The 15,723-nt window shown below is 46.3% G+C and overlaps 1 long non-coding RNA gene across 1 annotated transcript; it reads right to left on the bottom strand.

The window, feature by feature from the left end:
- Nucleotides 1–11,042: 11,042 nt before the first annotated feature.
- LOC123457538 lies at nt 11,043–15,440 on the bottom strand. The gene is made up of 2 exons (XR_006635033.1): nt 15,257–15,440; nt 11,043–11,090 (listed from the first exon to the last, which is right to left on the bottom strand). It is a non-coding gene; the product is annotated as an uncharacterized LOC123457538 (long non-coding RNA).
- Nucleotides 15,441–15,723: the final 283 nt, after the last annotated feature.

Here is a 15,723-nt window from a genome sequence, read left to right as displayed (position 1 = left end):
TGTATCTCTACAAGAAAAAGTTGGCCTACAAACTCTGCCTGAGCAAACCCCTTTCACCAACCGAAAGAGATCTTCATCCCTCTGCTAGTGGGCCTTGGCATTGCACTGTCTCTGTGTGTCTCCAGTGACCAACAGCCTTGAATCTCTCCAGAGACAATTGAACTTTCTCATGAGTGTGGTACTTCAAAACCATCTAACCTTGGACTTCATTACTGCTGAATAAGGAAGGGGGCATGTATGGTCTTTGAAAAAGTATATTGTTATTTCTGTTAACAAATTAAATCATGTTAAGTGGCTTGACTGCTACAAGCCTTAGGACCCCATCACCTAGTTCTATAACCCTTTAGTTACTTGGCTTCTCCTTACCCCCTCCTTACTATAGGAACCCTATTGCTTATAGCCCACTGTCTCATCAAATTTCTCACATAACAAATTACTAATATTCCTAAGGTTGCTACCAATCAGGTCCTTGTATACCACCAAACTCTATCTGGACCTATGGCAAATTACAAATAACTCATTCAAGATGACACTTCCCCATTATAAAAACAAAGAGGGAGTTGCTGGGCACTGCCAGGCACAGGCTGGAGCCTTCACGAGAGGGGCCTCAGCTTCCAGGCACTGCTAAGGACCCCCAGTTTATAGAAGGCCACTCCCTATCCAAGCTTGGCACACCTGAACGAAGGCTTTGCCCATAGCCCTGTGACCTTTGGCCAGTTGCCTAGGAAACTCCTTATCAGCCCATGCCCCTGAGTCCCTAGATCACCTGACATGCCCCTCCCCCACCATTGCCTATGTGCAGGAATGAATGTCTCCATTTGCTAATCAGGCATTAGCAAGGGACCTTGTGCATCCAATCCCCTTAGGGCCCTCAACTGCCTATAAAACCCATTTCCCTGACAATAAATGGAGAGCTGTTCACCGAAACTCCCTCACAACAGTCTTTACTTTCATGTACTCACCACCCTGATTGCCTGGGATGCCTTTGGAGGACCACAGCCAGCCCAAGGACCCAGGAACCCACAAATCTGACCAGAAGAAAAGGAAAAAAGACACAAATTAATATAATTAGAAATGAAAAGGGCACCATCACAACAGATATCAGAGAAATTAAAACAAATCATAGGGACATACTGTAAGAACATATACTCTACTGACAACCTTCTCCATGTAGACCAGCTGACAGAAAGCTGAAAAAGCTTCACTGCATACAGATCAATGGGAGAGGGAGAAATAATCAGTGGAGATACTCAACAGTGGACATTTCAAGCCGTAAATTTGGCCAGCCAGGCCAAATGAGCCAACAGGTGCAATAGTGGCATGTATGTTATGGGGGAAATCAACTGCTCTCTAATTGAACTGGGGGCCCACTTCATGAGAGAAAATACATTCCTGATACTGAAAACCTACAACAGGGGTAGTCATGAACTGTGGGGTATAACATCTGCTGGTTTCTGACTAAATGCATACACTATGCTCACCAAGCTTCCTGATAAGCACTTCTGTTAATATCCATACCCATATGTTATTGCTACTCTCCCTTTTTTTCCTCCACTTTTTTTTAACTCTCACTTTTGGTTAAAGAAAATTCTTTGTTCAGATGGCAGTGACCTCTATTATGACTCAAAAGTTACCATAGTGCTGAGAAGAAGTGACAGAGGAGTGCTCAGCACTGAAACATCTTTGTCACATCTTCCAATTCTCAGGGTCCATTGTGGAAGAGGTGGTGGAAGAATGTAAGTGCCAAAGGAAGGGTAGGACTCCTTACATGCACTCCTCCAGACACAAAATGGTCTGGATATCCATGATCTCAGTGCCTGACTCTACCAACACAAGACCATCATAATAGGAGGAAATGATGATGACATCAAAATAAAACAGACTGAGAGGGTAAAGGGGTATGATGGAGACTGGAGTTGCAAAGCAGAAAGTATGTGGGGGATTATCATGTGTTATTGTCTACAATTATGGCAGTTGTCAATAAAAAATATTTGAAAAAGATGCAGATTTCTGGGCTGGAAGGTTTGGACATGGGCGTTCTTCTGCTTTCTATGTTCAGCTTAACATTTCATCCACGATGTGTCTTCTCCTCGGGTTAACTGTCATTGCCAATCACCCATTGTGTATCCTAACATTAATGTCCAAGTTCCCTGCTATAACCCTTTTCCCTGAGAGACCCAGCACCCATGCATGACCTTGAGTTTCTCCTCTCCCAGTCTCGTCTGTGTGTTTTCTTTAGGTTCTTGTCATAACATGGCTAATAATGTGGTGTGAGGATGGATGTGACCTCTTGTCTTCAGACGGGCTCTTGTTATCATTGATAATCACTGTCTCTCCAGTGGTATACTAGTAAAAGTTAAAACTAGCACAGACAAATCTTTTCAAAACAAGATTTATGGACTTTAAAAAGATAATTAATACCACCTTGAACCTTTTCACCTGAAAGAGGTGAAGAGAAAGCAGAGACCCCACCCAGGGAAGATTTGCAGAACTACCCCATGTGTGAAGAAAAAGCACCAGGCTAGTTGTGCATCTAGGATAGTCTACAGCAAAAGATGGTTCTTGAGAGAGAATTCCTTAATAGCAGCCCAGGCAGGTCCCACGACAAGGATTCAAACCATGTCAGCCTAGCTATGTGAAGCATTTCCTGTTCTGACAGTTGTTGTCAAACCTATTTCAAGCTCATCCTGGAATACAGGACAACACATTCTAGAAGGAAAACCAGTTAATATTGGTGAATATGAAATAACAAAAAGGTGGTGAAAAGAATGTAAGAGCCACGGCAGGGTAGGACTCCTTACAGTACACATTTTCAGACACAAAATGGCCTGGATATGTATGACCTCACAGTGCCTGACACTACCTACACAAAGCCATTAAATAGGAGTAAAAGATGATATTAAAATAAAAGTGAAACTGGTTGAAAGGGAAAGGGGATATGATGGAGAGTGGAGTTGAGAAGGAGATAGTGAGCGGGGGGAGGAATTATCTTGATTTATGGTCTATAATTATGGAAATTGTCAATAATAAAAAAGAAAAAGAAAGGATAAATAATAAAACAACAAATAAGTCAGGTGTATTGGTGCATGTCTTTAATCCCAGAATTGGCGGAGGAGTTAGGAGGGTCATTGTTGAATTCGTGGCCAGTCTGAGATTTATTCTTGATCAGCCTGGGCTAGAGCAAGACCCTACCTCAAAAATAAATAAATAAATAAATAAAAGGAGGATGCTTGCTGAATGAGCCTATAAGACCAAGGTTAAACTCCCCAGGCCCCACATAAAGTCAGATGCACAAAACGGCATATGCATGTGCAGTTCATTGGCAGTGCCAAGAGCTCCTGGTGCACTCATTCATATTTTCTTGCTCTCACTGAAATAAATATTTAAAAAAGAAATAAATTGGAACCTTCAATTAATACCATATCCAAAAAATAACAAAATAGGGTCTAGAGAGATGGCTTAGTGGTTAAGATACTTGCATGAAAATCTAAACAACCGAGGTTCAAGTCCCCAAGAGCCACATAAGCCAGGTGCACAAGGTGGCACATTGCATCTCCAGTTTATTTGCAGTGGCCAAAGATCCTGGTGAGCCTATTATCATTATCTCTCTCTCTCTCTCTTTCACTCTATTCCTCTCAAATAAATAGACTGAAGATATAAATGTAGGGCCTAAAGTTGTAAAAACCAGAAGAAAACATGGAAAATATTTCAAGACATGGGTAGGATCTCTCCCTAGCCCATCTGACCTGGAGTTTACTATATACTCTCAGGCAGGTCTCAAACTCAAAGTGATCATCTTACCCCTACCTCCAGAATTCTGGGGTTAAAGGCATGCACCACCTTGCCCAGTCGATATTGTTTTTCAAACATGGACCCACTATGTAGCCTAGGCTGGCTTCATGCTAGAAACCCTGGAAGGTAGGGCCATATTTGAGAAAGGTGCTCTATGGAATCTTGGCTCCACCTCTTCCTCCTTTTGACTTCTTGTTTCCTGTCTGCCAAGAGGTGAGCAGGTTTGCTCTTCCCTGGTTTTGTGCCATCCTGATGCTCTGCTTCTCCAAAGGCCCAAAGCAATGGAGTCACCTGACTATGCACCAAAAACCTCTGAAACTGAGCCAAAAGTAAAATAAACCCTTCTTCCCCCAAATTGCTTGTTCAGCTAAATTAGTTTCAGAGGTAAAAAAGTGACTTACATATTTTCCATTAACATGAAAAATATGTATTTCTGGATAAAAATCCTTTGTCAGAAATCTGTGTATCTGTAATATTTTCTCCCATCCAAAGTCTAGTCTTTCCACAGTCTCAATTGTGTATTTTGATGGACAGTTTTAATTATGGCAGTCTAACTTAGTACTATGTATGTGATCTTAGATGCTTTGGCTGTGCTGGTTTAAAAAAATATTTGCTTGCCCTTTGTAGGAGACAGACTCAGGTTCACTAAGATAAACTTCCAGACCAGGCACAGTTATGGAGGAAGGGATTTATTGAAGCTTATAGATCCAGGGGAAGTTCCATAATGGCAGAAGAAGCTGGCCTGCCTTCACAGGCCCAAAAAGAGAGAGAGAAGCACAAGCCAAAAACCAAAAGCCAAAAGCCAAAAGCCACACAGCACACTTCAGGAACTCCAGCTAGGCACACTTTGCATTAGACTGAAATCTAAAACCCACCTTAAGTTCCACCCAGTGACACTGCCTCTGGCCAGGTGGCTGCAGATGCAAACTACAAACAATAAAAAACTGAATATATTGGGGGCCATCTATTCAAACCACCACACTCTTTAAGTGTTTCTTGAATTCATCTCACTTCCTTACCAGCCCTGCTGCTGTCCCTCTGTCTCTGAGCTCTTTCTCCTGATTGGTTCCGCCCTCCTCCCGACTGTTCGTATCTCGTGACTTCTGCTCCCTCTAGCCTCTTCCTTCCTTTAGTCTACATGACCCTTCCTGCCTGCGGATAGTCTTTTTTTTTTTTTTTTTTTTTTTTTCCTGAGGTAGGGTCTTGCTCCAGCCCAGGCTGACCTGGAATTCACTACGGAGTCTCAGGGTGGCCTTGAACTCACGGCGATCCTCTTACCTCTGCCTCCCGAGTGCTGGGATTAAAAGCGTGTGCCACCACGCCCGGCTCTCCATGGATAGTCTTATTCCATCTTGGCATCCCTAAGACTGGCATGAGCTCTCACATGTGCTAGGGGATCAATAAATCCCCCATTGCTTAAGGTCTTGGGATCCATCTGGGAAGTATTATACTGGTTATTAGCTCTACCCACCACCTCATCAAGAGAAGGGCTGGGCCAGGGTTGATAGTTTTTATCAGATCAAAGCAGGTGATCCATAGGTCTACCTCCCCAAACCCACATTTACCTCCTCACTGAAAAGGTTGGCCTGGGCCCTGGGCTTCTTTTTGATGTTATTTGTGGAGAGAAGTCATCATGTCTTGAGGTAAGAGCAGGCCTGAAGACATGCACATTAGCATGTGGCTCTTATGGATACTGGAAGCAAAAGGCCATGACCCATGGAACCTCAATGGGCAGGGCTGCTCTGAGCACTGAGGCCAGCTTTCTCCTTTGGAATCCCAACTTTCCTTCTAGAATTAAAGAGGGACTAAATAAATGAACTTGGAACCCCAGGAAGACCTTGGGATGGCTGAGATTCCCATGGAACCTATGGCCACAGGCACCCTAGGCAAATGTTCTACACTTGAACTCTCTACCCCTCACAGGAGGGTTTTACCCAGGTTCTTTACTTCTGATCTGTATCCTTGCCCTTGGGTCTCACTATGTATCCCAGGTTGGCCTTGAACTTGTCATCTTCATGTGTCAGCCTTCTGAGCACCTAGTATGACAGGCCTGGACCTCCAGACTTTGTTTTTGATGCCATGCCATTTTCAGTGACATCTATCCAGCACTTCCCAGACTACAAGATACCATTTGAGGCCAAGGGTATCATGTAAAATGCTTCCTATAATGGAGCCCCTTATCTCTAGGCTTCTCACAGATTTAGGAAATGAGTACTAGGATCTCTTTTAAGCAATAGAGAAACTGAGACTGGAGAGCACTAAATGATGTACTTGACAAAAGATGGAGAAGGATGGGACCTGCCCCCATGGAGCCAGGGCAGTATCTGGCTCCATCTAACAGAGCTGCCAAAGTAGGATCTACATTGGGTCCTGAATGAAGAGTACTGATGCTGCCTGGAACTATGGGGAACCTTGTGGGGCTTATGCAGGCTCAATGATAAAGATGGGATCAGAGAGCTGAGCTGCACCCAGTGCAATTAGGGGATCCTCCAGTGCCAGTTGTACCAATTTCCACTAAGGACCTACATGCATTTTCCATTATTTGTGTCACTAAGGGAAAGTCAAAAGGTCCGGGTCCCCAAGATGGGGACTTTGCATGGATTCTGTTTCAACCAGAGTTCTCTTTTTGGCCCCTATAACCAGCAACCATATTTGTCAGGTCCCACAACTCTGAGAAGTACCTTCTCTTCCGCAAATGGATCCCCTATGGATGGATTTTCTTCTCGCTCCTGCCCCATGATACTGAGAGATGAATTGGTCTAGGCCATGGTCAAGGGAGTGTCCCAGGTTTCAAAGATGCAGGTGAGAACCTCATAAAATGACTGGGTTATTCTCCATTGAGATGCTCTTGGAAGTGCCTCTGTAGGCCCAGAAGTCTGCTTCACAGCCTTTGATAACATTATAGAAAAGGAAGTAGACACTTATGCTTCCACCAAACTCTTGCCTGTAGTCCTCAGTATCAGAAATCAGTTGCTACTCACACTGAGCTATTGATTGAGGAGACTTAGAAGGTACCCAAAATAAGACAAATTTCTATCAAAGCACTTGATAACCCCCCTGAGATAAAATGTAAGACCCTATTGCTGAAGAAACCACAGGTTGCCAACACAGAACACCAAGTGACCCAGCTGGAATCTGGCAGAGAGCCAGTTCCCGGATAGTTATCCCATTTAGGACCAGAAAGCACTACATGAGCTACTGAGGGAATGTGGCCAGCAACATTGTGAGCAAGAAGGGGTCACAGCTACTCAGAAGCAACTAGCCTGACAGGATGTACACGCCTGTGCAATGGTGGAAAATATCCTTGGAGGGAAACCAATGGCTTTCTGATTGGTAAGACATCAGCTCAGTGGAAAGGAACTCATGGCTGAAACTGGAAACCAGGTCACAAGCCTATGGAGACCAAGATTATGGTCTCCCAAGAGAAGCTCCAACTAGACTTTAGCCAGAAGAGGGGCTAGATTTATCAAAGCCTTTTTAAATTATAAGTGCTTAGCCCATTTAATTATGCTGAATTCATTCTGCACTGCGGAATCTAATATTCTTTTTCAGAAAGTAACAAAACCCAAGAAAATAAAATACCCCTCATGCTACAGCCAAGGCCCAGGTAAAACTACAAAGAATTTGGTGAGATGAACAAGAGTGCTGCTTCCATGGTGAGACTGAGGCTGTGCATCGGGGTGATGGAGCAAGACACTGGAGATACTTAACATATATCAAAGCAGAACTCCAGAAGCTCCTGAGGACTTAACACTGAAATAGACATAAAACACACTCACCATGGCTCAGGGAGGTTTGTGGAAGAAGGGGCATAAAGACTGTAACCACCACAAGTTGGGAGGCACTCACTTAGTCATTACCCCCATGGGCCCTAGTGACTCGCTGCTTCTCTCATAAGGCATAAACAAGAACCCCATGGGGAATACTAGCAACTCCAATGAAGTGGCCTCAGCAGATTGGGGACAGGGAGGAGGAAAATGCTGACATCAAAACATGATGTGTCCATACAAAGCATATTCTTTTTTGTTTGTTTGTTTGTTTGTTTTGTTTTTAGAGGTAGGATCTCACTCTAGTCCAGGCTGACCTGGAATTTGTTAGGCCAGGTCAGGCTCCCAAAATGGAGTCACCAAGGACAACTGGATGGCAACAGACATAAGGAAGTGAATTATTCACATTCCTCAGGAAACCACCCAGCCATTATCCCTTCCTTACCTAACAATGCCCCCAGGTCATGGTTTCCTGCCCCCTTATCTCATAAGACTCTTGGTCTCTGTTCTAGTTCACACCCTAGGTATTTGAAATGGCTAATGTGAAGAAAAATAAAACAAGTTGTTTTCCGTTCCTTACCTTCCCCCAACTGAAACGCCCTATAAAGCTGGCTGTGCTCTGCTTCTGAGAGTCATCCCTGTCAGCTCGTGCTTTTCCCAAATGCAAGCTTTCATCTTTGCCTCAGAGTAGTTTGTGTGTCTTGGTCACTCCCAGACCTTACAAAATTCACCATGTAGTCTCAAGGTGTCCTTGAACTCATAGTGATCTTCCTACTTCTGCCCTCCCCAAGTACTAGAATTAAAGGTGTGCACCATCACACCCAGCTCAAAGTATACTCTTAATAAATAAAAGAACTTATGACAACACTTAGCTCATTAGTAACACCCACAGCAGAATGATCATTTATTGCAAATTGGTCCTATTCACATTGGATTATATTCCTATGTTTCATGTACATTACTGAGAAAATTAACAAGGAAATTGTCAAACCTCTTTCCTCATTACAAAAAGCTTGAAAAACATTCAGAGCAATAATTAGAAGTGCTCTTTGAGGAGTGTAGTAGACAGCTTCATAATTTTGGGAATAATACCCAAACTAGATACATTCTATAGGAAGAAGGAATCTATTTTAAGCCTTTACAGATCTTGTAAGATTCCCGGGGGAGGGGGAATCTTCCGTGGTGGGAGACCCGCGCCCAAGAACCAAGACCGAGCCACTGGATGCAAAGGCAAGAGGCAGCTTTATTGTTTACACAGGCGCCTGCGGGCACTCCAGTCCTTCGAGAGGCTGAGTGCGCCGGGCAAGGGGAAGGGTCTCTTTTTATAGAGTTAGGGAGAGCAGAAGCAGGTTTACAGAAGCAGAAGCATGATTTCAGTCCCAGCACTGGTTACTGGTTACTTATTAATAGACTTGGAGTCGGTGGGGATCCTCTTTTTTTTTTTCTTCTCAGAAGCATCCTGACAGGGTTATCTATAGTACATAGGCGGAGTTTGTGGTCATGCCTGTCTGCATCTGGGGGTCACAAGGCTGTCTGCATCTGGGGGTCACAAGGCTGTCTGCATCTGGGGCTGTTTTTGGCTCCTGGTATTTTTCCATGGGTTTTACATTCCCCCATTTCTCTTGGAACTGAGTAAAATCTTTTACTTATAATCTTATGTCATTTTGGCTTGATGGCTGATACTGACTAGTGAGGACGAACGCCTGGATAACTGAGAGCTTGTCCCGTATAAACTGTACCAGCCTATTGAGAATACATGGACCAAAGGTTAATAGGAGCACAAGAATGAGCAAAGGACCCAGGAGAGTGGATAAGAGGGTGGTGAACCAGGGGGATTTATGAAACCAACTTTCGAACCAGCCCTGTCGTGACTCTAGCAATCTCTGCCTCTGGGCTAGTCTTTCCCTGAGCATTTCCATAGATTCCCAGACTATGCCCGTATGGTCAGCATAAAAACAGCATTCTTCCTTAAGGGCAGCACAGAGGCCTCCTTCTTTTAGAAACAACAAGTCTAGGCCTCTTCTATTTTGCAATACTACCTCTGAAAGGGAAGTAAGGGAAGTTTCTAGAGCAGAAATAGATTTTTCTATGGCCTGTAAGTCTGTGGTTATCGCTTCTTGTAGGGCTCGGGTCTGCTCAGAGTGTACCAGGGCAGTTGTTCCAGTTCCTATCCCCGCTAAGATTCCTCCTGCTCCCAAAAGGAGGGCGATGGTAAGGGTTATGGGCTCCCGCCTAGGTCTGTTTTTAAATACCTGAAGAATGAATTCTGATCTATGGTAGGTAGTGCGTGGCCATAACTGGACTAGGACACAGTAATCAGCAGTAGAATTAAGGACAGTAGCAGAAACGCAAGGAGTCAGTCCTGTATTACAGGCCCAATAGGTTCCATTTGGAGATTCTAAGTAGTAAGCTCCAGGGGACACAGGAGTGGTTTTGTTACATAAATGTTGAAGAGTAGTGGGTATGGTCCCAATACAGGAGCCCTGGCCAGTTACTTCTGCAAGAGTTAATTTATGAGACGCAACAGCAAGACATCGAGTAGGAATGTTAGTGGAGTTGGTAAAGTTTCCTGGTAAGGCTATGCCTTCATAGTAAGGAGGGTCAGCAGTTAAACAGAGCCAGCAGTCTTGGGTATAGTTACTGTCAGAGGCATTTAGGGAGAGATAAGCCCCCTGTATTAGACTAAAGAGTCGATTACCTGTTCCCTGGGGTTTATAGAGATGAGTGGTTGGTCTTTTAGGAGGGGGAATTATAACATTGGTAGGTTTAGAAGGCGGGGCCAAGGAAAGTGGGAGTCGGGGGATAGGTTTTTGATCTGGTAGAACTGGGTTGGGGCCTATTGGACTTATGTCAGTCGATAATTGGAGCTTAATAGTAAGGAGGAAACCTGGGTCTGGCCCATCTATGTAAAGACGGACCCCCCAAGTATGGCCTTTGAGCCATGTCCTATCTGCCTTGCCGGGAGAAGTGAAAGTAATGTTCAGAAGCATCTTGTTACCCTGATTTAGGCGAGTTACAGTAATAAAATCCCAGGAGGATTTGGGTTGCCAGTATACATTTCCAGTGGTTTCACATCCCCAGTTTTTACAATAATAGTCCACTCTAGTTCCACAGTTTGATGCCTGGGCATGTTGGGGGCAAACATATAGAGTGGAGTTTAACAACTGTCTGGCAGGTTTGGAGTAACATCCTGGGCTAACAGGAGGGTTGTGTCTCTTCCGGTGAGTCTTTTTTAAAGTCTTTTTAAAAAGGTTTTTTTATGGGCAGTCAAGGCGCACAGATTGGGGGTTAAGGAGGGCCACCATGTCCATAACGGGGCAGGGGAGGATGTGCTTTCCATGGTGCGAGGTTTGGTGGTGTGCTGTCTGGGTACTCTGTCAGGGCAGCCTTGACGTGGGAGGCGTGGATCCAAGTGGCGATTCCGTCTACTTTTAAGGCCGTGGGAGTTGTCAGGAGCACGGTGTAAGGTCCTTTCCAGCGAGGTTTCAGATTCTTGGTCTGATGTCGACGGACCCAAACTGAGTCCCCTATCTGGAATGAATGGGGGATTAGCGGTTTATTAGTTGCCTCTTTATAGGCAGCTGCTAGAGGTTTCCAAACTTCCTGGTGTACCAACTGTAGGGCCTTTAAGTGAGCCTGTAGGGTGGGAGTATCAGTAAAATTAGAAATTTCTGTAAGCATGAAAGTGACAGCTGGCGGGGGGCTGCCATAGAGGATTTCAAAGGGGGTTAGGCCATGAGGGCCTGGGGTGTTTCGGGCCTTGTAAAGGGTCAGGGGTAGGAGTTGTACCCAATCCTTTGAGCCAGTTGCAAGCGTTAATTTAGATAAAGCCTCTTTAATTGTTTTATTTATCCTTTTTACCTGACCTGAACTCTGGGGTCTGTATGCACAATGTAACTTCCAATTGATCCCCAGTGTCTTGGCCACTGACTGACTTACCTGGGAGACAAAGGCAGGCCCATTGTCTGACCCGAGTGCCTGTGGCATTCCATACTGAGGAAAGATATCATCTAGCAATTTCTTGGTTACCACTCTGGCGGTTTCATGCTTGGTGGGAAATGCTTTTACCCATCCTGAAAAAGTGTCTACAAAAACTAGGAGATATTTGTAACCATACATACCCGGTTTTACCTCAGTGAAGTCAAGCTCCCAACAAGCCCCGGGTTGGTGTCCCCTCAGGCGAGACCCAAGGGCCATCTGGGCTCATCCAGCATTTACCTGAGCACACACTTTGCAAGTGTTTGCAACTTCTTTTAGGATTGAACCTTTGTTTAGAAAAAGATGTCCTGTTTCCTTTTGTTCTAGTAGAGTATTCATCTTTTGAGCACTCATGTGGGTTAGCCTGTGAAGTTGCTTAATGAGGAGGGCTGTAATCTTTTGAGGTACAATAGTCTTTTCTAGGTAAGTCCATTTGCCGTGGGCAGCATCATATGATGCCCCCAGTTTCTGAATCAAGTCCAAGTCCTCATTCGTGTATTCCCATCCCGGAGTTGGAGATGCTGCTTTAGGAGTCCCCTCCTCAGTGGCCATCAGAATCAAGAGTTGGGGTCCCAGAGCTGCCTCACGGGTGGCTTTATCAGCGAACCTGTTCCCTATGGCCTCGGGGCTGTTTCCTTTCTGATGACCTGGACAGTGTATAATGCTGAGCTTCTGGGGTAGGTACAGAGCCTTGAGGAGGGCCAATATCTCAGTCTTATTTTTGATTTCCCTCTGAAGTCAGCAGGCCCCTTCTTTTGTAAATTTCCCCATGTATGTGGGCGGTGGCGAATGCATACCGGCTATCAGTGTACACATTGAGTTTTTTACCTTTAGCCTGCTGGAGGGCTTGAGTCAAGGCAATGAGTTCCGCTTTTTGTGCTGAGGTCCCTCCGGGCAGGGTGCTAGCCCAGACTACCTGGTCTCTGGTGGTCACTGCGGCCCCGGCTCGTCTCTCACCATTCAGTAGGAAGCTGCTACCGTCCGTGTACCAGGTGAAATCTGCATCCTGCAGCGGCTGGTCAGTGAGATCCTTTCTGGTTCCGTGTACCTCTGCAAGAATCTGCTGGCAGTTATGGGTCTCTGGCCCCTCAGGGAGGGGCAACAGGGTGGCCGGGTTTAGGGCCACTACCGGACCAAATTGCACACGGTCTTTGTCGAGAAGCAAGGATTGGTAACGAGTCATACGTATATTAGACAGCCAGCGATCTGGGGGCTGTCTCACGATAGACTCAATGGCATGTGGCGTTAGCACAGTCAGAGGTTGCCCCAGGGTTAGTTTACTTGCATCCTTGGTCAAGACTGCAACTGCAGCGATTATTTTTAGACATGGTGGCCAGCCTGAGGCCACTGGATCTAACTTTTTTGAGAGATATGCAACCGGGCGCCTCCATGGTCCAAGCTGCTGAGTTAGCACTCCCTTCGCAAACCCCTGTCTTTCATCTATGAATAGCTCGAAGGGCTTGGTGATGTCAGGCAAGCCCAAAGCCGGAGGAGAGAGGAGAGAGTGTTTAATTTTGTCAAAAGCCTCTTGCTGTGGCTTAGTCCAATTGAAGGGGGTTCCTTGTTTAGTCAAGGGGTAAAGAGGGGCTGCCATTTCAGCAAACCCTGGTATCCATAGGCAACAGAACCCAGCGGTCCCCAAGAACTCTCTGAGTTGTCTATGGTTCTGGGGGACAGGAATGTGAGCTACAGTGTCTATGCGGGCCGGTGTTAACCAGCGTTGGCCATTTTTTAATTTATATCCCAAGTAGGTGACCTCTTGTTGACAGATTTGGGCCTTCTTAGCAGAAGCTCTATAGCCCAAGCGTCCCAGAGTCTCAAGCAGGGCCCCGGTACCTGTATGACAGTCCTGATATGAGGAGGCCGCAAGCAGGAGGTTATCCACATATTGGAGCAGAATTAAAGATGGGTGCTGGACTCGAAAGTCAGCCAGGTCCCGGTGTAAGGCTTCATCAAAGAGGGTGGGACTGTTTTTAAATCCCTGGGGAAGTCTTGTCCATGTTAATTGCCCTGAGATTCCACAGTCAGGGTCCTTCCATTCGAATGCAAACAGTGGCTGACTCTGGGAAGCCAGTCTCAGGCAGAAAAAAGCATCCTTTAAATCCAAGATTGAATACCACTGATGAGAGGGAGGTAAAGAACTCAGCAGGTTATAAGGATTAGGCACAGTGGGGTGGATATCTTCCACCCTTTTGTTAACTTCCCTAAGGTTTTGGTCAGGGCGATAGTCCCCGGTCCACTCTGGGTCTGGGTCTCCTTTGGTCTCCCAACCTATTAGTCCTATCATTGTTCTGTACTACAGTGGCCAAGAGGCGGCTCAATTCTCTGCTTCTCGTGTGTTTCCTAGCATTTTTCTTTTGTTTTTGTTTCTTTTTTTATGCTTGTCTTCTCTATTCTCTGCCTCCCTGTGTAGGTGGTCCTCTCTCTTTTCTGCTGTCTCTCATTTATTAAAAATCCTCTCTGCTTCCTTAATTCTCTCTAGAAAGGCAGCAGGGGATTTATCTGGTTTTTGTATTACTTGCTTTACCTTGGCCAAATTAGTAGGGTGGCGCCCAGCACCACGGAGGCCCGCTATGAGCAACTGGCGATAAAGGCGTAGGTGTCCCCTACCGTCTGCTGAGGTGTGGTCCCAGTCGGGGCGGGTCAAAGGAAAAGCATCATCAATCTCATCTAGTATCTGGGTGGGTCTCCCGTTATCGCCTGGAACATTCTTTCTGGCTTCCAGAAAGACTCTGCTTTTCTTCTGTCCTGAGAAGAGCCTCAAGGGAAAGGCTTGTGAAGTCTCCCCCTGTGGTGGCTGCTCTCGGTGGCTCCGTAGGCGTCCAGCCACTGGGGAAGGGAGTGCAAGGGGGGGGGGGGCGCGGCGGCGCGGCTGGTGCCTGGGTTTGGGATCCATAGGTAGGGGGTCCTTCCGAGAGGAGATCTATAAGGGGGGGGGTATTGAGGTCCGGGGGAAGTACCGGTTTCAGGGGCTGCTTCTTGGTATCAACCGGACAACAAGAGGAGGAAGTAGGGGCAGGGAGAGGCAGTGGCGGGGCAGGTTGGGGGGGGGATAAAAGGGGCGACTCATAGCGATGGGCCAACTGCTAGACACTCCCAGGTGACTATATAGGGGACTTGGTCTGGTTGTCCATGTGGACCGTGATCGAACACCTTTGCTTTCACCTGTAAAATAGTAGAGAGGTTAAAGGTCCCATCCCTTGGCCAGCCCACATTAAAGGTGGGCCATTCCATGGAACAGAAAGTTTGCCATTTTTTCTTTTTGACATCTACTGACTGGTTGGAAGCAATATTTCGAACGTCTTTCCAATGATCTAGGGTTAAACTCAGGGGGGGTCACCATTTTTTTTTTTTGACCCATTTTGTCAAGAGACAACACTAAACAAACACCAAGGACTAAGACAACAGAGAGACAGCCGGCACAGAGACGCGCAGCGCGGCTTCAGTAACAGACTGAAAATGCAGATTCAGACGGGGAGACCATTTGTCCACCCAACAGACTAACGTATCCCTCGGATACTTGTTGAGCTCCGAAAAATCGGGCTCCCAAATTCCCTGAAGCGTCCTCCAGGGTGGCGGGGGAGAAGTCCGAGCCCGTCAGCTCCTTCTCAAGCCGCCCAGATACAGAACGACACGGATCCGAGCCGATTTTCTAACGCAGCGCAAAAAACGGAACTAGACGTAGACAGACAGAATGGTGCACCAAATTAAATGCTTACCTCCCGGTGGGCAGTAATTGGGTTGGGCGGGGGTCCCCAATCCCGGGCGAGCCCCCAGCTGTAAGATTCCCGGGGGAGGGGGAATCTTCCGTGGTGGGAGACCCGCGCCCAAGAACCAAGACCGAGCCACTGGATGCAAAGGCAAGAGGCAGCTTTATTGTTTACACAGGCGCCTGCGGGCACTCCAGTCCTTCGAGAGGCTGAGTGCGCCGGGCAAGGGGAAGGGTCTCTTTTTATAGAGTTAGGGAGAGCAGAAGCAGGTTTACAGAAGCAGAAGCATGATTTCAGTCCCAGCACTGGTTACTGGTTACTTATTAATAGACTTGGAGTCGGTGGGGATCCTCTTTTTTTTTTTCTTCTCAGAAGCATCCTGACAGGGTTATCTATAGTACATAGGCGGAGTTTGTGGTCATGCCTGTCTGCATCTGGGGGTCACAAGGCTGTCTGCATCTGGGGGTCACAAGGCT

Source organism: Jaculus jaculus, unplaced genomic scaffold, assembly GCF_020740685.1.
Source record: "Jaculus jaculus isolate mJacJac1 unplaced genomic scaffold, mJacJac1.mat.Y.cur u25, whole genome shotgun sequence".
NCBI lineage: Eukaryota > Metazoa > Chordata > Mammalia > Rodentia > Dipodidae > Jaculus > Jaculus jaculus.
The sequence above is the reverse complement of the archived record's forward strand: the minus strand, read 5'-3'. Positions and strand labels throughout refer to the sequence as shown.